This window comes from Puma concolor, chromosome A3, assembly GCF_028749965.1.
Source record: "Puma concolor isolate L17-30 chromosome A3, mPumCon1.1.hap2, whole genome shotgun sequence".
Classification (NCBI taxonomy): Eukaryota; Metazoa; Chordata; class Mammalia; order Carnivora; family Felidae; genus Puma; species Puma concolor.
In genome coordinates, this window is record NC_141669.1 from 10,143,290 (window position 1) to 10,166,437 (window position 23,148).

The 23,148-nt window shown below is 38.5% G+C and overlaps 1 long non-coding RNA gene across 1 annotated transcript in view; it reads right to left on the minus strand.

The window, feature by feature from the left end:
• The window catches only part of LOC147582242 (uncharacterized), a 611,785-nt gene that overhangs the window by 268,029 nt on the left and 320,608 nt on the right, over positions 1-23,148 (minus strand). The window contains exon 3 of the long non-coding RNA XR_015248680.1: positions 11,600-11,714. This is a non-coding gene — a long non-coding RNA (uncharacterized LOC147582242). The remainder of the gene's footprint in view (positions 1-11,599; positions 11,715-23,148) is intronic.

Sequence of the window (23,148 nt, forward strand, 5' to 3'; positions counted from 1 at the left end):
ATCTAAGAAAGCTCTAGTAACTGACCCCAAAGACATGCTGATCTATGAACTACCCAACAGAGTATTCAAAATAACCAACTTAAAGCAGCTCAACGAAATGCAGGAGACATATAAACACCTTAATGAAATTAGGAAAACAATGCAGGAACAAAAAGAAAAGTTTAGTAAATAAATACAAATCATAAAAAGAACCAAAAGAAATCCTAGAACTGAAGAAGGCAATGACCGAACTGGAAAATTCAATAAAGAACGTGAACAGCAGACTCAATTATGCAGAAGAAAGAATTAGCAAACTCGAACAAAAACCATTTGAAATTAGAGGAACAAAAAAGACGAATAAAAAAGAGTAAAGAAAGCTTTTGTGAATTACTTGTGAATTACAGAAAAACATTAAGTGAACAAACATTCATATCATAAGAGTCCCAGAAGAAAAAGAGAGAGAAAAAGGGGAAGAACTCTTATTTAAAGAAATAATAGCTGAAGAATGCCTAAATCTTGGAAAAGGTATAAACATCCAGGTACATGAAGCTCAAAGGACCTTAAGAGCAACCCCAAAAAAGATTACTAAAAAATACCTTATAATTAAGATGTTAAAAATCAAAGACAAAGAGAGAATTTTGAAAGCAGCAAGATAAAAAAATGACTTGTAATACACAAAGGACCCTCATCCATGAGGCTTTCATTCTGTTTCTCAGCAAAAGCTTTGTAAGCCAACAGGCAGTGAGAAGGTATGTTCAAAGCATTGGGGGAAAAAAATAACAACAAAAACAAAAACCTGCCAACTAAGAATGCCATACCTGGAAAAACTGTCCTTCAGAAATAGAAAGAAAAATACATTTCCATATAAACAAAAGCTAAGGGAGTTAGAAAGCTTCATTACCTTATAAGAAATGCTAAAAGAGTTTCTTCAATTTGGAATGAAATGACAATAAAAAATAAAAAGTAAAAATTCACTGGTAGAGATAAATGAAAGTCAAATTCAGAAAACTCTAATACTCTAATGGTGGTGAGTGAATCACCTACTTCTAGTATAAAAGTTAAAAGACAACACCACTAAAAATAACTGGCTCCAATACTTGTTAGTGGTTGCAAAACCTAAAAAGATGTCAAGTATGATGTCAATAGCATAAAATATAAGTAAAGAAAAGTAAAAGGCCAGAGTTGAAGGTAAACGGTTATCAGTTTAAAACAGACTGTTATAAGATGTTTTATGTAAGTTTCATGACAACTACAAAGAAAACAAAACCTCTCTGAGATACACAAAAGATAATGGGAAATTGAAGCGTACCACTTCAAAATGGATTATAAAGGAAGACAACCGGACAAGAAGAAAGAAAAGGACTAGAAAAAAAAAACCCATCAAAATGGCAATTGCAAGTCTCTAGCTACTACTATTTACATTAAGCATAAAGTTGATTAAATTATCCAATTAAACAAAACAAAACCAAATCTAACAATATGGTACCTGTAATTGACCCACGTTAGCTCTAATGACACACAGAGTGAAAATGAAGGGAAGGAGGATAGCTTCCATGCAAATGGCAGTCAAAAAAGTACTTATTTCAGGCAAACATACTAAGTCAAAACTGGTTACAAGAGAGAAAGAAGGTTCCTATATAACGGCAAATGGATAAATTCGTGGAAAATATAAAAATTATAAAGATATATGCATCCAACATTACAGAACTTAAATATATAAGGCAAATAAAACTGAAGGGAGAAACTGACAGCAATTCAACAACTTGAATACCACAAGTTCATCAACAGACAAACTATCACGAACATCCCCCCAAAGAAACAAATTAATAAGGAAACACTGGACCTGAATTATATTTTAGACCAAATGAACTCAACAGACATCTGCAGAATATTGCTTCTGACAACAGAATACGTATTTTTTCTCAAGTACACATGGAACATTCTCCAAGACAGATCATATAGTGAGGCACAAAACAAGTCTTAAAAAATTTGAGAAGATTTAAATCATACAAAGCATTTTTCTGACCATAGTGGCATCAAACTTATAAACACAGGAGAAAAAGTGGAAAATTCACAAATATGTCAGAGTTCAAAAACATGTTTATGATCAATGGGTCAAGGAAGCAATCAAAAGGGAAATTAAAAATTATCTTAAGAAAACAAAAATGGAAATACAACATAACGAAAATTATGCGATGTAGTAAAAAGCAGTTCGAAGAGGGAATTTTATAGTGATAAATTCTTACACTGAGAAAAAAAGATCTTCAAAAATAACACTATACCTCAAGGAAATATAAAAAGAAAAAATAAAGCTCAAGGTTAGAAGAAAGGAAAAAACATATGTAAGAGTAGGAGAAATGGAATGAAGAGTAAAAAGGGAATAGAAAAAGTCAACAAAAGAGTGGGTATTTTGAAAAAAATTAAAAATGGACAAACTTGGGTAAACAAAGAAAAAAGAGAACTCAATGAAATTATAAATGAAAAGAAAGACACAAAATAGACATTATAGCTGAAACCATACAAAGAATCATAAAAAGACCACTATAAAAATGATGTGCCAAATACCTTCTTAAGATGTTGATTGTATTTCCTTTGGATCTATACTGCTTTTTATCATTTAGTAAATGGAGTTTAAAACATAATATTACATTATGCTGAGAATTATATGACATAATGCACATGACTGTCTGCCACACGTCACAGTAGATGCCTAATAAACGAAGCTATTAATTTTGAAAGTTTTTCTTTTCCAAAGCCTACTTTACATTTAAGGTTGACAGATTTAGCAAAAAAATATGGAGGATATCTAGTTAGATTCAAAAACCAGATAAACAACCAACTTGTAGTACAAGTAACTCGTTGTCGTATGGAGCACACTTATACTAAAACATCATTCATTTCATTTGAATTCATTTGATTTGAATTTAATTGTGCCTCCTGTATTTTATCTGGCAACTCTACTTATATGTTATGTTCTCCATGAGACTTTTCATATTCAAAATTAATGAATTTGATGATATTAATTCCTTCTCTCTTCCCTTCTGTCTATGCTTGAACTTACTCAAAACATTTCATGGTACTTTGCATAGAAGCATAGGTAAGTCTACTTCCTTGTTTATTTTGCGAACCAATGAAGGATACATCTTATGCCTTATTCATTATTATCCCCCCCTCAGAATGAGCAGTTTTCCTTAACACTACCTGCTCAGACCCCTGTGAGTGACTCTAAAGTAATGAATTAACATTCATTCCTTTTTCCTGCATACGTGATTTTTTTTTTTAAATAGATTCTGGAAAGATATTCATCTTTGAGTACTGACACCCTGCCTCTGCTAGGTAAAAACTTATAAATCGGAATTTACAAAACACGTTATGAGTTGTAATTTGCACCTCGGAAGGATTCTTTCCATTATAAAAATATTCCTTTAAAATGCTATTCCCTGTTGATTTGAGATTGTTCAATTTATTAAAATTCACTATGCTCCCACTTCCCAAGTTCAGAATAGGGGGAAGCATAGCTAGAATACTTTCCTTTGCCCAGTGATAATTTATTTGCAACATCCACTGAAAAAAAAAAAATCTAGATGCTTTTCAGTCAAAAAAAAAAAACCCAAAAGGGTCTCTAAAAATTTTCAGAGGAAAAAAAAGAACCCAAAACTCAAGATATATTAGGATGCTTCTCTGAGGTATATTTTTAACTTTTTTTAAAATTCCTTAGGATGTCCTTCTTGTGCCATTTTTAAGAAAAAAAGTAAGACCACACATTCCTGTCATAATTCCTGAACAGTCTGACCCCATTTTCTTCCTTTTCTGCACACACAGATTGCATTTATCTCTCCAGGTACAAAAGTTAAGCAATACCCTGCAAAGAGCTTTTCAATGATTCCCTGTTGCCTCTCCTAAGCTCCTCAAGGCCAAAACAGAGTAGGATGATCATACAATTTTTTCATGAACTAGGACATTTTGAGAAAGAAAAGGGTAATGGAAACAATTAAAATGATGCACTTACTAAATCATTATAATGTATGCCCCACGTTATGTCAATTACATCTCAATTTTTTAAATGATTCAATTATTGATAAACTGGTGTTATTATTTTGAACATAAAAATAGCTTTATCCAAATTATATTTTTAAACTAACTTTAAATTTAAACGTGTATCCACAATAAAGCAAATTAAACAAATAAACGTTCCAATATTTAGACACTGAGTAATACAAGAGTAATAATCTTGGAACACGTTCAACATATTATAATCAGTTTCTTAGTCATATCTGTCATTATTAATTGCACATTATTGGTATCTTATTGAGAAAGGCACATTTTTTCCTATACAGTTTTAGTATTGTGTTTCTCATAACATTGCATTCTTCTTACAAGTTGCACTTAATTGAAAAAATATCTTTTTCCTCCTTCAGCTTATTCTCCTCTGAAGACCAAATTCCAAATGGAGAAAATATTATTTATGTAAGTGTTGAGACAATTGGTAAGTTCCAAGCAAACTGTATTAAAAGAAGATAATCTCGGGTCTATGACTTTATAAGAAATATGTTCACAAGATACTTCTGCTTCTGTTCAGTGTATCTTTCTTTGAAATATATGTTTATCAAACAAATCTTGTTGAATGAGTTGCATCTGCAAGTTCTTAAATGTCTTACCAAATTAAATGTTGAAAAAATCACTGGCTTTTTCATTTTACACCTGTACAGAATATAAACTTGACTGCTAAGAATTAGAGTTCGGTCAGATGATTCTTTCTAACAGTCAATACATTTCGAAATGCAATTATAGAATTCCAAAATGAAACCCTCAATATCATTTGGGCTCACAAAATTAAATTTATTCAACTTCTTACTTGCTTTTGTAGCGAGAAGGTTCAATGTCTTCTTGTTTGCAAGCTTTAGTCTCAATAATTAGAATTTAATAAAACCATAAAAACTGAAGTTTGGGCTCTTAAAGTTGATGTAATTGCTTCTTTAGAACAAAACCAAACAAACAAACGAAAAAAAAACACCTCAGTTGTTCTCTCTCAATTTTTTTAGTGCTCATGAATCATTTTGTGGGTATTGTTTTAAAGGCTCTTCACATTAACTCCTCAAACTTTATATTAAAGACTTATAGAAGTTGAGGTGCCTGGGTGACTCAGTTGTTTAAGAGTCTGACTCTTGATTTCGGCTCAGATCATGATCTCGCGGTTCGTGAATGCGAGCCCTGCATTAGGCTCTGAACTGACAGGATGGAGCCTGCTTGAGATTCTCTCCCTCTCTCTCTGCCCCTCTCCCCGTGCATTCTCTACCTCTCCTTCTCTCTCTCTAAATAAACTTAAAAAAAAAACTTATAAATATAAGAAACAACAAATATGTGTGATTTCAACGATATAGTGAAAATAACTACAAAGCATTTACCACTGCCTCTCACAAATATAAATATGCTAAAGTTCTTCCCCCCTCCCCCCAAATCTCCTAATTTTCCTCTATAAGCCAATGAAGGCAATTAAGTGACAGAATTATATACATCTATCCATGTTTTGTTCTGAGGAATTTCAGGGATTGAGTAAAACTGAAATATCTTTGGAAGCATATAGATTAGAATGAGACTTGAATAGTGTTCATAATGCCAAACTATGTTTAAAGCTAAAACTAATCATAGATACCATGCAAACCCACATTTTATAGAGGAGGATGAGAATTGGAATAGCTTAAAGGAGTTGATTCCTTTCTACCAACAAAATAATGTCGGAAGGCCCATTTAAGGCCCTGGTCTTACAGGTCAAGGAATGAACAACATTCTGCCCATCTCCGCTTTCTCCACTCATTTTTCTGGGCTCAATCCTATCACCTAAGCCACTCGAACTCTGAAACTGCAAAAACTCTGATCTCCTCTTCCTTTATTGTCCAACTCCAAATACCATATTTGTGTTTTCATGTGATTGAAACCTTTTGCCCTACACGGCTTCCCCCACGTCCTCTCACTGGAGGTCCATGCCCAAGGTGTGTAGCTGACAAGGATTATCCACAAAGGTCTACACTACGTCAGCATATCCAGCGGCTTACCATTTTTTAAACCACAAATTTGCTTGAGACTCCTTACTCGTGGAAGAAGGACCCTTCTTCCGCAGAGTAGATCATAGCTTATGCACAGCTTGTCTTTTTTTTTTTTTATAGCTCCGTGAGTTTGACATAAACCCAATATTCTAACCAGTGTATCTCCATGTCTTTACTTAGTTTACTATAGTTGCTTTTACTTCCCTCCTTTTTTGTTACTTTCCTTTTTGTTTCCCCTTTCATCGAAATACCTAAAATGTTCTATCTACCCCACAGATCCCTCAGTAGTAAGCATCTCGAGAAAACCATTGCATAACCACACTGCTTGTTGCCATTAAAAGTTCCTGGTCTTTCTCAAACACTGACAGACTCCCACAGCCTGACTCTTTTTCTTTTCTGGTAAGTTCGTTCTTCTGTTCCCTCAACCTACTTCTTCAAATTATGTAATCTCTCCAAATGTCCTACCCAGCATTCTCCCTTTCTTATATCAAGTAGACTTTTCTTTGATTTCCTCATACCTGGCAGGGATTTGCATCTGCCCCCTCCTTTTATCCTAGCAGAGGGAGAGAGATCTATTCTTCCCACCGAGACCTATGCTCTGGGTCATTTACTACCTCACCTTCACAAAAAAAGCAACAATAACAACAGCAACAACAACAACAAACTTACCTTACGCATTATGTGCTCTATTAGCTGCTACCCTCTGCCTCCCATTGCCCATTGTTCCTTCTCAGGGGCCCATGAAGATCTTCTTCTTCTGAAAACATAGGCAACAGAGAAACACCCACCACGATCCTCTGGTTCAGCGCCCTACTTCAGCTCCCGTCCTCTCCCTGCTTCACAAATTCTTAAATTTCCAGTGAAACTCTTCTGTTCAACTATCACAATAGGCTCCTTCATTTAAAATCCTTATCGTATCTTCCCTCAGTGGCATCTCATGGGCTGATAACCAACCTATCCTACAAATCTCACTTTGGCTCCCATGAAGTCACCGACTCCAGGCCTTTCCATTTAAAATCCTTGTGTGTTCTTAACTAATATTTCAATAAAGCTCATGTTCTCATCTCTGTCATCACCTTACTCTAACTGATTAAGAGTCTGCCTCAAATAAGAGAGTACATTTTCTCTAAGGACAGAGACACACATTTACTTACCTATGTCTTTGGTAACTAGCAAACTGTCTTATACGTTATAAGTGTTCAACAAATGAGTGTTCACTCTGGATACAATGAAGGAACCAGATTTACCATTTCTCTGTAAAATTCCTTAAACTTCTCTGTGGGTCTTTCCACCTGTAACATTATTTGGATTGTTTAAGTCTTTTCACATTTGTTATGAGGGTTCAGTAAAATCACGCATGTGTGCATCGTGCCTGGCAACAACAAGATGCATAACTAATCCTGTTCAGTGTGTGCAATTCCTTCACTCACAACTAAGAGAGGCACAGCCCCATAACACCCAGCTTCATACACCTACTGGTCCACACGAGGAGAAGCAATGAGGCGGGGAAGAAGGGGTCATCTCTAAAGTGTAAGGAGAATGAAAATTCTTCGAGACTGTCATCTCGACGTGTTTGCAGAAAAAACAAACCCACTCATACAAAACCAAAGGATCTAACACTTGGTTTGGACACGTATTGAACAACTTTTCTTATAAAACCTCGCCTGTTTTATGGAGCAATCTGGAAAGGACATTAACTATTGATGAGGTATTTAGAGAGCCAGGAAAGTAAGATAAGCTGTTGCTGATAAAAGGTAGCAGCTGAGTACAATGGGTTTCTCCTTCGAGTCAATAAAAAAGCTCAATCACAGAACAACTCAAAAATCCAGATTGATTGGAACCAGATTCAATGTTAAGAAAAACAGCCTCAGTAGGCTGAGCTGCTGGCCACTGTGTATTTTCTTGTGGAACAAGGGAGAGGAGAGGAAATAGCACTGCTCTGGAAGTCAGGAAAGCGCCCCCTTGATTTCTCTGGGTCTCCTACTATGTGAAATACTGAGATTGTACCGCACAATTCCAAGACCCCTTACAGCTCTGAAATCGTAACAGGATTGCCACAATGAACCCCTTCCCAAAATGGAACTCTTAATAAGATTACTGTGATACTCTCCTTCACCTTACTTCATTACCAAGGAAATCAATTACACGGATGTGTGTTTTGCTTAATATCAGAAGAACTTCATTATAAATACCTAGAAATACAGCTTCTACGTCCCACTCACACCAATGACCTGAATCTATGAACCATTTCTCCCCACACTGCTAATAACACAATAATGTAGTTTATACTCGGAATTTGCCAAGAGGGTAGATCGCAAGATCTCACAACACACAGAAGCCTGGCGTAATATTACGTAATGACGGTAATCAATGTATACCTATGTCAAAACATGGCATTAACTACATATAATTTTTGTCGGCCGTTCTCAAAAGAGCTGGAGAAAACAAAACAAAGGATATACTGCACCCAGGGAGATATTGCCCCTTCTCATAAAGTTTTGCTTATAAACCGATGCTTTTCACATAAGGATTCAAGGGCCTTATCCAACTTGCCATCAGCCTACGAGGTTCTGTGTAGTATGTTTTGTGATACAACCAGTAGAATCCAAGTTATGGGCCCACTCCCTCACCTCCGTGGCTATAGAATGCATCTTTGGACTAATGTGATATCACGCAGGCTCACACACAATTGAGAAAAAAAAAAAAGAAAAAAGAAAAAAAAAAGGTTCTATTAAGTCCTTGGATCGTGGTGCTGAGGCCCGGAGGATAAGAAAGGTGAAAGCATGCCCAGAATATAGAAAATGCTGGTTCTTCTAAGATAGCAAATGCCTTGTATGAATAACTGGCTGGAAACCTGTTGGTCTTTCTGAAGGATAATACCATAGTGGGGACTCAAGAGTTGTTCTCTGCTCCAGGCCGTTTGGGTATTTGGTGACAATGGTAGCTAATCAGTCTTGGTAAGTGGGAGTTCATATTCCCGGACCCATATAAAGCCTCTATCTCTGCCTCCACGGCTACTTAATTTATAAGCGCATTGTACTAACACTGGGGTGGTCAAGATGGACTGCCTGAAGTCCAGTAGCTGTGTCATTTTATCCAGCTGGTTGCTGGGATCCCCCGATCTTATGACTTGGCTGGTCTCACGCAATCCAGCCTATGATGGGCATTTACATCTGCACCGTCATTTGATGACTCATGTTCAGACTCTCTTACTGACAGCAGGAGCCTGACTGCACGCCAAGACCTGTTTTTCAAATGTGTATAATCACTGATGCACTTGTCGTGGTCTTGTTCCAAAACCTTAGTAGGGCACATTATGATACTCCCATCGGTGCTTATAATAAACTATTCAAAACATCTTTTCCCATGAATGGGGTTGGTAATGTCATAGCATCTGCTGGATCACATGGGTCAAGCATCAGGGCTATTTATACCACAGCCTGCACCTACTGCAAACCTCGTCCTCCTTTGAGCTCCTTTCAAAGCTGGCAAATTTTTGTGTCACCCAGTATACGGGTCAAAACAGTACTCCCAGAGAAATGTAATATTCTGTCTCAGAAACTGAGAGTAACAGTGTCTCCTTCCTCCTCGTGAGATGTACAAGGTACAACTAGTTGTCTTTGGATGATATTCTAGCATGTTCCTGGCCCCTGAACTCACTTAAGATTTTACGTATGTGGCAGGCCCTGAAGTATTTTCTCTCTCACCCTTTAGAGAAACTGTTTCCCAAGACTTCCAAAATGCTAGCCATTTCTTGCTCATTTTGTCCAAACATTATGATTTCACCGATAAAGCACACCCCTTTGTTAAGGAACTACCAAGATAGTCCAGATCCCTTGGGACTATATTGTGGGAGAACTCAGGATGTTTAACAAACCTCTGTGACAAAATTTAAAATGTATACAATTGCCAGTGATGTGAATGCAAACTGGTTTTAATCTTTTCTGATAGGGACGGAACCCTTTGCCACATCAATGGCTGCAGTGTATGTATCAAAGGTCATTTTAACCCTCTCCAGTCAGGATGCTACATCTGGCACAGGAGCAGTAATTGGAGCTACTAACTACCACCTGGTTGCATCTGCAGGAATCTTCTAGTATTCTCCAGTTTCCCTTTTATTCCCCCAAGTACTGTTGAAATTCATGGAGATATAAGCGAAAACAACTCTTGAATCTGTGAGATCTTTCAAGGTGATACTAATCCCTGCCATGAAACCTGAGATGTGAGGCTGTTTTTCATTTTTCATCATGCTTAAAATAGAGAAGACCAGCGTAGAGGCTTCCATTTGGCCTTTCCTAATCTCAGCTCTAATCCCAAAGACTAAGCAACGATTTTGGTGCTTGTGCTAATGAACAAGCACGTTGACTTGGAGATTGTATAAATGACCAAAGGGTGAGCCTAGAATTCAAATGGACACACTACGAGCCAAACATGGGGAAGGACTTCATTTATGACTTGACCCCAAAAATGCTCCCTCTCTAATAGACTGACCCTGATGATATTTTGGTCAACTTTCTTCCTGTGTTCAACAGTGCTGACAAGTTTGGAGGATTCCCCTTCACCTACTGTCCAGTTAATCAAGTAAAAGGCCATACTCCCTGCAGACAAGGACTTGAAAGCAATGCCAGGTACCCTTGCAATGTTTTACACTCCCTCTCTTCCTGGTGACTTAGTCTCTTTAATCTGAGTCTGAAAGCTCAAATTTTGACACGGAGAAAGGAATATTAAGTTTTTATTGGGGTGATGGCCTTCAGCCTCTTGACTACTCTTGATTTCTTTCGATTGTACAGATTGACTTGTATTTTTTGATTGCCCATATATTTTGTGCCGTATTTTATTAACCATCTCTAACTCTTTGAAGGTCAGGCCACTCAATTCTGCCACTCATTGTGATAACTGTGACCACCAGTCTTCTGATGATGAGTGATAGGTCCTGTCCTCTATTGCTGTGGTGGTCCCATCACACCCATTGCCAATAGTTGTTCTACGGAAGAATCTCCTACCATCAATCCTGGCATACAGAGCAAAACCACCCCTGAATTTCTATGTGATTCTATTTTCCCTCTTGCCAGAGCATTAGACAGGGTCCCAAGTAAACTGGGATTACATTATTTTCAGGAGAATCCCCCCTGATGTTTCCCTCTTGTATGTCAAGGTTCCATTCCATCTTAATCAGCTTCTTGACCTTGGCATAGCAAACTGGCCCGTATTAATAGTTGAAACTTCTTGTGGGCTCACCTACTCTTAAGTTCTGGTCCCCAAGCCTTTTCTGTCCTATCACCACAGGAGATGAGGACTCCTTTTACATGATATGAAGGAAGGCTTCCAAGTTTAACATTTAGCTTTGAATTTCCAGTTAATTGATCAACTTTTCATTACCTTTACTTCCCCCTTAGCAACAGTCATCTGATTCCATTGTAACTGTAGTTACTATTTCATCCATATTTCTCAAATCCTTGAGAAATCATACCAGCCAATGGATTTCTTTCCATTGCTATAGCATCTCAGTTCTCCAGTGGGGAAGTTCAACAGTTGCATTGCCACTGTGTGCCAAAGGTGACCGGTGCTTTACTTACCACTTGCAGCGTGGTCCTCCTTACCAGCTGGTGGCAAATGATCGAGCTCCAAATTCCATCCCTGTGGCTGCTTTCTTATATCCCTCTTAGTTCCAATCATCAAAATTTGGGTTCCCTGGAAAACAGAACTCTCGCTTTTTAGAATGAAAGGGGTGCCCTAGTCTGCTTAAGCTGCCACAGCAATACCAAACCTAGGGGGACTGAACAATGGAGATGTATGGTCTTACGGTTCTGGAGGATGAAAAGTCAAAGATCAAGGTTCCAGCAAGGTTCAGTTTCTCGTGAGAGTGCTCTTCCTGCCTCAAAGAAGTCTACCTCCTCACTTTGCCCTCATATGGCAGAGAAAGAGTCGGGTCTGGTGTTTCTTCCTCTTTTATGAGGATGCCAGTTGTACTGGATCAGGGCTTTGCCCTTATGACCTCACTGAACCTCATTAAACACTTCCTTAGAGGGCCCATCTCTAATACAGACATATGGGGAGTTAAGGTTTTAATACATAAATTGGGCATTATACAATTCCATAGCAAAGGGTCAGGTTTTTATACCCCCACATCAGGGGGTGTAGGCCACGTGGACTGTATCCTGGCCTAGGACAGGTTGGGCCTCTTCAGCTACGGTAATTTCCAAGGAACGCTGGCAACTGAGGCTACCTCCATTGGCACTCTGAGCATCTCCAGTCAGCTGCTCCCTCTGGGTAATTGCCCTCCACAGAGGAGAACAACCTCACAAAGGCCATGATTCATTCCTTTCTAAAGACGGCCTACATTCAATGACTGGTTGAGAGAGACAGAAAAGGCCAGTCACTTTGTTCAGCAAAATTCTGCAAGGCTCTCTTAGCTTTAGCATTCCTGTAACCTTTCTTGAATCCTCGCTGTTACTGTTTCACAGAACCCTTCTCTTTCTGCCAAGAAAGAGTAGAAACCATTCCCTCCCTACTGCAGCTGCTGGGTATTCCCTAGCGTATTCCCCAGGAGACTGCACACTAATCTCCGTCTCAAGAGTTTGCTCCCTGAGGAACCTCCCCGTGGACATTGAAAATCAATAAATATATTTTAAAAATCGAATTTTGAAGCAAGGAAGTTTCCTTGTTTCATGCAGTCTTTGCAGAGCAGAAAATTGCATAAAACACTATAAAATTAGCCATAAGAAACACATCCACAAAATACGTATTACACTGGCAATGAAAATGCAACTAAAATTATAATCACTATTTAATATGTATTGTGCAACGGTATCAGTTATGCAACAGTCTTTTTTTATGAGCCAGCACTTTGCACTTGAAAGTGCAAAGTCAGTGAATTGCAATTCAGTGAATCACAAGCTTAAAGATTGAAATTCAAAGTAAGTAACTTCTTTATTCATAGCCATGTATCATGATGAAAACCAGCTATTTTTATTAGAAAACAATTTAAGAAACACTTAGAAAATTGTTTAACCTAATATTTGCAAATGTATATATATATTTTAATGTTATTTTTGAGAGAGAGAGAGAGCAAGGGGGTAGGGGCAGGGAGAGGGAGAGACAGAATCCAAAACAAGTTCCAGTCTCTGAGCTATCAAGACAAAGCCAATGTGGGGCTTGAACCCATGAACCATGAGATCACGACCTGAGCCAAAATCAGAGGCTTAACTGACCGAGCCACCCAGGCACCCCTGTGAATGTATATTTCTTACTAAATTTATATTCAGCTATACCTCTCAGACTATATATAGTCACAGTAAAGTTCTTTTGTATGCCTTCCTAAATCTGACGATGAATATGATGTTAAAAATAGAGTAGACAAGATGATCTTTCGCAGCTTCCAAATTCCAGAAGGTCATTGCACACTACGAAAATATTTGAGTCTCAAAATCTTCCCATTACACAGGAAGAAATACAAATATCATTCAGGTCGCCCAAACGCAGTGTCATCTACATGAGACTTCTATTCTAGTTTAATTCAATCAAGTTTTTTTCAGCAAATAGTATTGTTCGGTGCTTATGAACTCAGAAATGTCAGAAATGAGAGGTCGAATTTTGGCTTGCCACTTTCCAGTAACCTCCGGTGACGAATTTAATCTCTCCCAGACTATTATCAGAATGATGATCATAATGCCTATACCAAAGAGATGTTTTTAGAATAAAATGGGGCACTGGATGTAAGGTTATTAGTGCAGCGTCTATCTGTAGCAAGCAATCAAGAAAGGTGAGCCCCTGCTATCTTGCCTTTTACTGAAAAGCTTATAAATTAGGTATTATTTACGAAAAGAGCTTCAGAAACTATAAATAGTAAGGGTTTGTTTAACTACCACCACCCAAGTCATAGCTCTATGACTAATAAGGAAAGCCAGTCTGTCACTGTGCCCAGACCAAGCTAATGATTAATCATCTTCATAACAGCCTTAAAATTAGGCTTCATTTTCTACATGTGAAAGATTTGAAAATCGGAGGGGTAAATGATTTGTCCAAAGTCAAACTTCTGGCACATAGTGGAAGCCAGGGTCAAATGTAGATTGTTCTGAATTCAGCTTGCAGTTCCTTCCTCATGCTGCATCAGCTTTCTAAAGAAAATGGTGACAATAAAGGCAATTAATTGCATTAGTTATTCTCTAAAAGCTCTTTCAATGTCAACATTTAAAGATGTTTTAATTGGTGAGTCTCTCGTGTCTTACTTTCTCACTCAATCGCAGATATTTACCACCAGGGGAAGTTGTAACTCATTGGCTGTGTGAGTTTTTATGCAGTCCAATTTATAAGGTCCATGTTTTTAATCTCAAAATTGCTGGCAATCTTATGGCTCATAATAAGACACTACACTATCCACTGGCAAAATACCAAAAGTGATGAAACGTGGGTATTCACGGGTCTGTATTTTCAACACAGACACGGGACATGGTTTGCAGGTACAATAACGAATGTTTTTAAATGGTTAAAAGGAGGTGGAACTTTCTTCGTCTTAATTCTTTCTCCTTTTCACAATGAAATCATTGACTAGGGAGGAAGAACTGGGAAATCAAGTATTTTTTAAAGAGGCAGAGATAGGAAAGAAAGAACAACAAACGTTTAAAAGATTAGCTAGATGTCAGGCACAGGTGGTTTGCCACAGGGTACCGGGCACCTTTGTAACTGTTGTAGGTGCCAAACGCAGATCTCACGAGAGTGTGCACGCACGCGTCACAGCCACAGTGTATATCTACCTATTATCTATCGATCTCACACCGACTCAGGGAGCTAGGGGGTAGGCCTTTTTGTTTCTCTTTTCTTTCGTTTTTAAAGAACATAAGGATAAAAGAGGTTTATTCATTTTTGGTCACAAAATTAAGGAGCTAGAATAGGCCCGTCTCTGTCTTCTCCCCTCCCGCCCCCAGGCGATTTTCTAGACAAACCTGTATTCTGAAAATAGGAACTGTTGCTCTGAATATAATGACAGGGAGGATGGCCCAATCCAGCCCTTCATGTATTTGTATATTTACTTATCCTTATTTGAGACAGTCCTTGAAAACTCTGAAACCAACTTTGTACAGATTCCTTATATCCCCTTAAAATTTATGTTTTATCTGCTTCTTAGCTCTGGATATGTAGTAAAGTAAGACAGAACACTAGAATAAAGAATAATTCACAACAATTATATATATTTGGTATGATGTTAACTGTTAATTACTCTTCACTAAGTACTAGGGCATTGGTGAAAGTCCTCCCTGGACCAGTCCATTATGTTTCTCTCCATTTTCATTCAAAAACATTTAGGGGTACCTGGGTGGTTTGGTCAGTTAAGTGTCCGACTTTGGCTCAGGTCATGATCTCATGTTTCATGAGTTTGAGCCCCGCCTCAGGCTCTGTGCTAACAGCTGGATGCCTGGAGTCTGCTTTGGATTCTGCCTCCTTCTCTCTCTGCTCCTTCCCCGCTCACGCTCTGTCTCTCAAAAATAAGTAAACATTTTTTAAAAATTTAAGCCACTTAGTATCTTGTTGTCCTATTCTGGGTCTATACTACATGATCTATACTTTTATGTAATATTTGGACTAAGGTGGGTCTTTTACTTCTTGCTGAAAACATTCATTTCTAAGATTAAGTGTTTTTTTTAAATATCTAAATTTTAAAGCTTTTTTTAAAGTTATTTATTTTTGAGAGGAGGGGAGACAGGGAGAAAGAGGGGGGAATAGGGAGGGAGGGGGGAGAGGGAGCGAGAGAGAGGCAGGGAGGGAGGGAGAGAAAGGGAGAGGGAGGGAGAATCCCGAGCAGACTCCACACTCAGCTCAATTTGGGGCTCGATCCCACAACCCTGGGATCATGACCTGAGCCGAAATCTAGAGTCAGACGCTCAACAGATTGAGTCATCCAGGCATCCCGAATTTCAGAGACTATAATACTTAATCTGAGAAGGGCGCCTGGGTGGCTCAGTCAGTTAAGCGACCAACTCTGGATTTCGGGTTAGGTCATGATGTCCCAGTTCATGAGTTCGAGCCCTGAATCAGGCTCCACACTTGGCAGTGTGGAGTCTGCTTGGGATTTTGCCCCTCCTTCCCTCCCTCTCTCTCTCTCTCTCTCCCCGCCCCCGCGCCCCGCGTCCCCCCTCCCCCGCTCCAGCTCACTCTCTCTTTTTCAAAGCAAATAAACTTAAAAAAAAAAGCGTTCTGATTATCGTCTCCAAAATGATTAGTTCACATCTACGAGTTGAATTGTTTACGTGAGCTTAGTAACTGTACTATTAGATCCTACCTTTTCCAGCTATATCCACTGAAATCTGTATCTTTTGAGTTAAGCTCCATTCAGCTCCTGAATCATTCATAACTAAGGCAAGCAGTATGTGAAGACTAGTGTATTCCACAGTGGCTGGATTCCAAACTACTGTTGTCTTCTTAAGATGGAAAATGTGCCCCCTCTGCCTTTCTCCCTCTCCTGTGCATCACGCTTTATGTAAGACGAATCAGTCTTCTCTCTTGCTTACATGCACAGTCAGTCATTGCTTTGTATTATTTCATGTTAGGGCTGACACCTAATTCCTGGCTTAGGTTTGTCCCTACAACCTAGAAAGGCGAATACCTATCTTTCATAATCCCAATTAACATTGGCACTTTTGCTACCAAGTGATCCTTCACCCAGAGCCACCATGCAATCAATCCAGGTGAAGCTGATTATCTACCGTGCTCTGTATTTCTGCCATCTCACCCTGCCTCGTACGACCCGCGGAATAGAGCATTTAGTTTTCAATATCAGGTCAGATCACGGTTACACCAGCATTTTTGGACGCCAACGTTAGGTTTCTGGTTCTCATTGTGCTACTAATCCCAAATGCATGTTAAAGTTCACATTCAAATTCTATCCGTTCATCCCAACTCCCCTCCTGGCCTCCAGGTTCAGGAATTTGAACTAAGCTGCATAGAAGTTTACCAACTTCTTTTGAATAATTTTATTACCAAGTCAAATCGAATAGTGGAGCAGAGGAATCTGCTCTGCCCTTGTTCCCAGCATGGTCTCCAAGATCCACCTGGTTCTCCAATTCTTCCCGCTCTTTGGTGAAAGGATAGAAAGATGACGATAGGTAGGTAGACACACAGCCAGACATAGACAAAATTGTATTCTCTGTGCTTATTAGAAAATCAATTCAGAAAACAAATAAGTGAAGGTTCTGTCTGCCCTTTGTAACTATTCCAATAAAGTCACCCCTTTATACCATAAACTCAGTGGATGTTCTTTATCATTTTGCTTTGCCTTTGGAACACAGCAAAGATTCTTTTGAGGGATGATTGTCAGAACTCTGAAATTCTCCTGGAGAAATTCAAACCAAGGTATTAAGAATGCAAATATAAGCCTTGCCCCATTTGCAGGGAACTTAAGATCCATTGGAGTAGACCTCTAATATATTTGAAGTATACTTCCAACGCCAGGTATACTTCAAATCTTTGTAAACTTTATTTCATCTACCCTTAAATCTATGCATGTTATCTTGTCTTTATCACACGAGGTTCAGGATAGATGTGACAAGTGCCCCTTACAAAAGGAAGGTGTGCCTATAATGGAACTCTATCGGGTGAGGTCTTTACTCAAAGTAGCCAGAAAAAAAAAATAAGAAAATAAAAACAGAATACAATCCGAGTCCCTAGAGACAGAGGAGAGTCAAACTGTGGAAAGTAAGAACATCTTCTGAAATCCAAGTTGTAAGTATCTAAATGATGAGAGGCAATGGAAAGATTCTGAAGAAAGAAAACATTGTAACAGACTGAATAATGTGTGTGAAAGGTAAAAAAGAAAAGAGCAAAGAAAAAAGAAAGGAAAAGAAAAAGGTCTCAAAGAAAATTATCTCTAAAAAAGTCAGAGTGCCTCATAGTTTCTTTAACTAGCTATTAGTTTCTATTCTAAGACTACAGATCAAAATTATGATTCTCCTTTCTCCACACAACTTTGTCTTACATTTGCCAAGACAACTAACATATAAGCCTGTCGTATCCATGCCGAGAATACTGGAAGGTAATTTCCAGGTGATTTAGAACCATCATGTGTTGAAAGTTCAGGAAACTTTCAGGATTTAATTTGAAGGTGACCTGATCAACCCCCACACTATAGATACATTCTTATCTTGCAATTTGTGGATGGATATGGGGAAAAAAAGAAGTGGTGAAGTCTCTTATCTTTAAACTCACAGAATACCAGAGTTAGAAAGGGACCTAAAACACTTATAAACTCAGTCCTTCATAAAGTAAAGAATCTTCAATATATGATTCTGATTGACTTTTGGTTAGTTATCCAACGTCTATTTGCCCATCTCGAGTAACAGGGACAGATCACCACTCTTTATAATATTATATTAACATTTGCTTCCTATAGTCTCTTCATGTGAGATTTAAGGAATGACACAACACACAGTATTTTCTTATCCACAGGACAGCCAGAGATTTGAAAGTATATTTAATATCTCCCACGAGTCAACAACCTACCCAAAATTCCAGGTCTATGATTCTACCTATAGGAGGGCTTCTCAATAATTTCCCCATCCGAGGCATTCCCTGGTAGTTTTTCAGTGTCCCCGCTCTGGTGGCATATCACTACTCACTCATGTCTAAGATTTAATCACCAAGACGGCTATTCAAGATCATCCACATTCTTTTGTCGAATGTTTGTTTTGATAGTGTAAGGAAACATGGAAACATTTGTTCTTGGGAGATAATGTCAGAATTAGATCTGTATGCCTTTCTCCAGATGGGCTCATCTTTCTAATCCAACTCATTTATTATACGGAGCATAGAGAGGTAGAAAAATAAAATGCTAACAGTTGTTGAAAAGATGATGCCATCCGAGAGTGCAGATAATGTGCTTTAGCTCTAGCATACAATATGAGAGGAAACTACTGAAGGCTTCAGTGAATTGGGTCACGAACTGCACTTCCTATTACGGCTTTATACCTAATAGTACTTTATATCTTGTTGAGATGCAATAACGCGCTATGGCCTTTGAGGGCAGAGTAATAACAGTACGGGTTGCAGAGCCCAGTAACATTAAATTCGAGTCTCTACGACAGCATTTTCTGGCTGCATGACATCAGAAATGTTAATGGGTTTTTTTTTCCTTATTATTTATTTATTTGTGAGAGAGGGAGAGCGAGCACAAGCAGCGGAGGGGCAGAGAGAGAGGGAGAGAGAGAATCCCAAGCCTCCCAAGCAGGCTCTGCGCTGTCAATGCAGAGCCTGATGCAAGGCTCCATCTCACAAACTGTGAGGTCACAACCCGAGCCGAAATCAAGAGGCAGACACTTAACTGACTTAGGCACCCAGGCACCCGTGTTTCTGAGATTCGCATATCTAAAATAGAAAAATAACGCTTGCCCAAAGAGATCAAAATGCATAAGCAGAGTTAATGTTTAAACATGTCACACCCAGAAAATGGCACAGAATAGGGTGTTCCTATATCTCGTATCATTGCCCTGGTGTTTATTGTTATTTATTTGCATGTGTTAGATATGCCTTTTGCCATTCGTATACGTGAATGTATACAGATAGACATGAACAGTTAACACATGCTAGTGTAGAGCGTACACACATAGATGTCATAAAAATCTAAAAATCCAGATTTTGTTTATAACTTCTAAAAAGTGGTTGGGGTGCCTGGGTGGCTCAGTCGGTTAGGCAGCCGACTTCGGCTCAGGTCATGATCTCACATTCCGTGAGTTCGAGCCCCGCGTCGGGCTCTGTGCTGACAGCTCAGAGCCTGGAGCCCGTTTCGGATTCTGTGTCTCCCTCTCTCTGACCCTCCCCTGTTCATGTTCTGTCTCTCTATCAAAAATAAATAAATGTTAAAAAAAAAAAAATTTAAGAAGTGGTTAAAAGCCCTTTACTTTAGAGATTTGGAATATATTAATTCACTACTCATTATAATCTAAATAATTAATTTAAAAGCAGCAATCGGGGCGCCTGGGTGGCTCGGTCGGTTAAGCATCCGACTTCGGCTCAGGTCATGATCTCACGGTCTGTGAGTTCGAGCCCCGTGTCGGGCTTTGTGCTGACAGCTCAGAGCCTGGAGCCTGTTTCCGATTCTGTGTCTCCCTCTCTCTCTGCCCCTCCCCTGTTCATGCTCGGTCTCTCTCTGTCTCAAAAATAAATAAACGTTAAAAAAAAAAAACAAAAACAAAAAAAACAACTAAAAGCAGCAGCCATAACCATCGCAGAGAACTGAGTGATACAAGTGACAGAATTATTCAGGTATAATTTGATGGCATTCAATAAAGGGATACAATATACTGAGGATGGGAAATGAGGACATGAGAAAAATATGGCACAATGCAATAAATATAAGGCTTAGAAGTAAATTTCCGTGATCAAAGGAGTGTTTCCTGCTTTTAAGAGCCAATCACACTTTTAAATAGTTTTACATTAAGATGGAAACCACTTCATCAACCAGATTAGGGGAATTGAGTGCAGAGATTAATGGAGTAACAAATGTCTCAGTCAGAGCTCTTTTGTATGAATTATATTCCCAATTCAGTCACTTAATTCAGTATAATCTTGGACAAGAAATTAACTGTGATGATCCTCAATTTCCTCAGCTATTTTAAGAAGAAGATAAACTTACTAGGACAACACCTCCCTTAAATGTACTAAAAGAATATAATGGAATAATAGATGAGTATTGTGGATTTAAGTTAGCTATAAAATATCAGGTGCCAGTGTAATGAGAACAGAATATTCAATAAATGTGATATGATGGCTGCTTATTCATCGGGAAAAATCACCTCAAGATTCTTGCCTCACATCATTAACAAAAATAAATTTGGGGAATGTTAAAACTTGAGGCACAAGGAAAAAGAAAAAGTTTAAAATTTCAGAACGCTAAAAGGATTGTGGAATTCCACTTCCAGGAAAGATAAAGATAATAGGGATCTAATTTAGCCACTTAGGAAAACACACAAAGACAAAAATATAGGGCACAATAGTTTTCAAGATGCTGGCAAATGAGCAGTACAGAACACTGATCTTCCCCATAAGATGGGAAACAAATGAAGTCAGGCTCATAAACCCCTTAGCTTATGGCCTTAAGAGAGTTCTCAAAGCACACAGAAGACCACAGCACAGAGAAGAGGAACCCAGGCAGAACTCACCTGACTCTCGGAGTTGAAGAAATCAAGTCCAAGAGTGAATTGCAGTGGCTAGATTTGACAATTTCAAGAATTTTCATGGGCAAGCAAAAAATCCAGTGTTCTGTTTACAATGATAATTTATAATACATGTATGTATCCAGTTAAAAATTACCAGGCATGGGGCGCCTGGGTGGCGCAGTCGGTTAAGCGTCCGACTTCAGCCAGGTCACGATCTCGCGGTCCGTGAGTTCGAGCCCCGCGTCAGGCTCTGGGCTGATGGCTCAGAGCCTGGAGCCTGTTTCCGATTCTGTGTCTCCCTCTCTCTCTGCCCCTCCCCCGTTCATGCTCTGTCTCTCTCTGTCCCAAAAAAAATAAATAAACGTTGAAAAAAAAAATTAAAAAAAAAAAAATTACCAGGCAGGCAAAAAAGGTAGGAAAATGTGAATTATAATAAGGAGAAGAATCAATTGATTGAAATGGTTCCATATCTAATACATGTTAGGCATACTGGGCAAAGAAATCAAAACTATTATTATAACCATATTCCATATGCTTAAGAAAGCTAAGTAGGCATATAAATGTTATAGAAGATAGAAAAGATAAACATTATACGTTGAGAGATGAAAATTATACTGTGTGAGAGTAATAAAAATGGGTGGGATTAAAAGTAGCCTAGACATCACATAAAAAGAAATGAAGGCAAAACAATCTAAACTATATATGGGGAAAAAAAGGTGAAAAAAAAGACCAGTGAGCAATGGAAAATCTTCAAGCTTTCTAGAAAAGACAGGCGAAGAAAATATTTTTTAAAATAATGGCTCAACATGTATTAAAGAAAAAAAAAGGGAAAAACATTCCATGCTCATGGATTAGGAAAACAAATATTGTTAAAATGTCAATATTATCCAAAGTAATCTACACATTCAATGCAATCCCAATCAAAATTGCACCAGCGTTCTTCTCAAGCTAGAACAAACAATCCTAAAATTGTATGGAACCACAAAAGATCCTGAATAGCCCAAGTTATGTTGAAAAAGAAAACCAAAGTGGGAGGCATCACAATCCTGAACTTTAGCCTCTACTACAAAGCTGTAATCATCAAGACAGCATGGTATTGGCACAAAAACAGACACATAGACCAATGGAATCGCATAGAGACTCCAGAATTGGACCCACAAGAGTATGGCCAACTAATCTTTGACAAAGCAGGAAAGAATATCCAATGGAAAAAAGTCTCTTGAACAAATGGTGCTGGGAGAACTGGACAGCCACATGCAGAAGAATGAAACCGGACCACTTTCTCACACCATTCACAAAAATAAACTCAAAATGGATGAAAGACCTAAATGTGAGACAGAAAACCATCAAAACTCTAGAGGAGAAAACAGGCAACAACCTCTTTGACCTCAGCCGCAGCAATTCCTTGCTCCACATGTCACCAAACACAAGGAAAATAAAACCAAAAATGAACTATTAGGACCTCATCAAGATAGAAAACTTCTGCACTGCAAAGGAAACAATCAACAAAACTAAAGGCGACCGACAGAATTGGAGAAAATATTTGCAAATGACATATCGGATAAAAGGTTAGTATCCAAAATCTATAAAGAACCTACCAAAGTCAATACCCAAAAACAAATAATCCAGTGAAGAAATGGGCAGAATACATGAATAGATGTTTTTCCAAAGTAGACATCCAGGTGGCCAACAGACACATGAAAAGATGCTCAACATCATTCATCATCAAGGAAATACAAATCAAAACCACATTGAGATACCACCTCACACCGGTCAGAGTGGCTAAAATTAACAACTCAGGAAGCAACAGATGTTGGCAATGATGTGGAGAGATGGGAACCCTCTTGTACTGTTGGTGGGAATGCAAACTGGTGCAGCCGCTGGGAAAATAGTGTGGAGGTTCCTCAAAAACTTAAAAATAGATCTACCCTATGACCCAAAAATAGCACTACTAGGAATATATCCAAAGGATACAAGAGTGC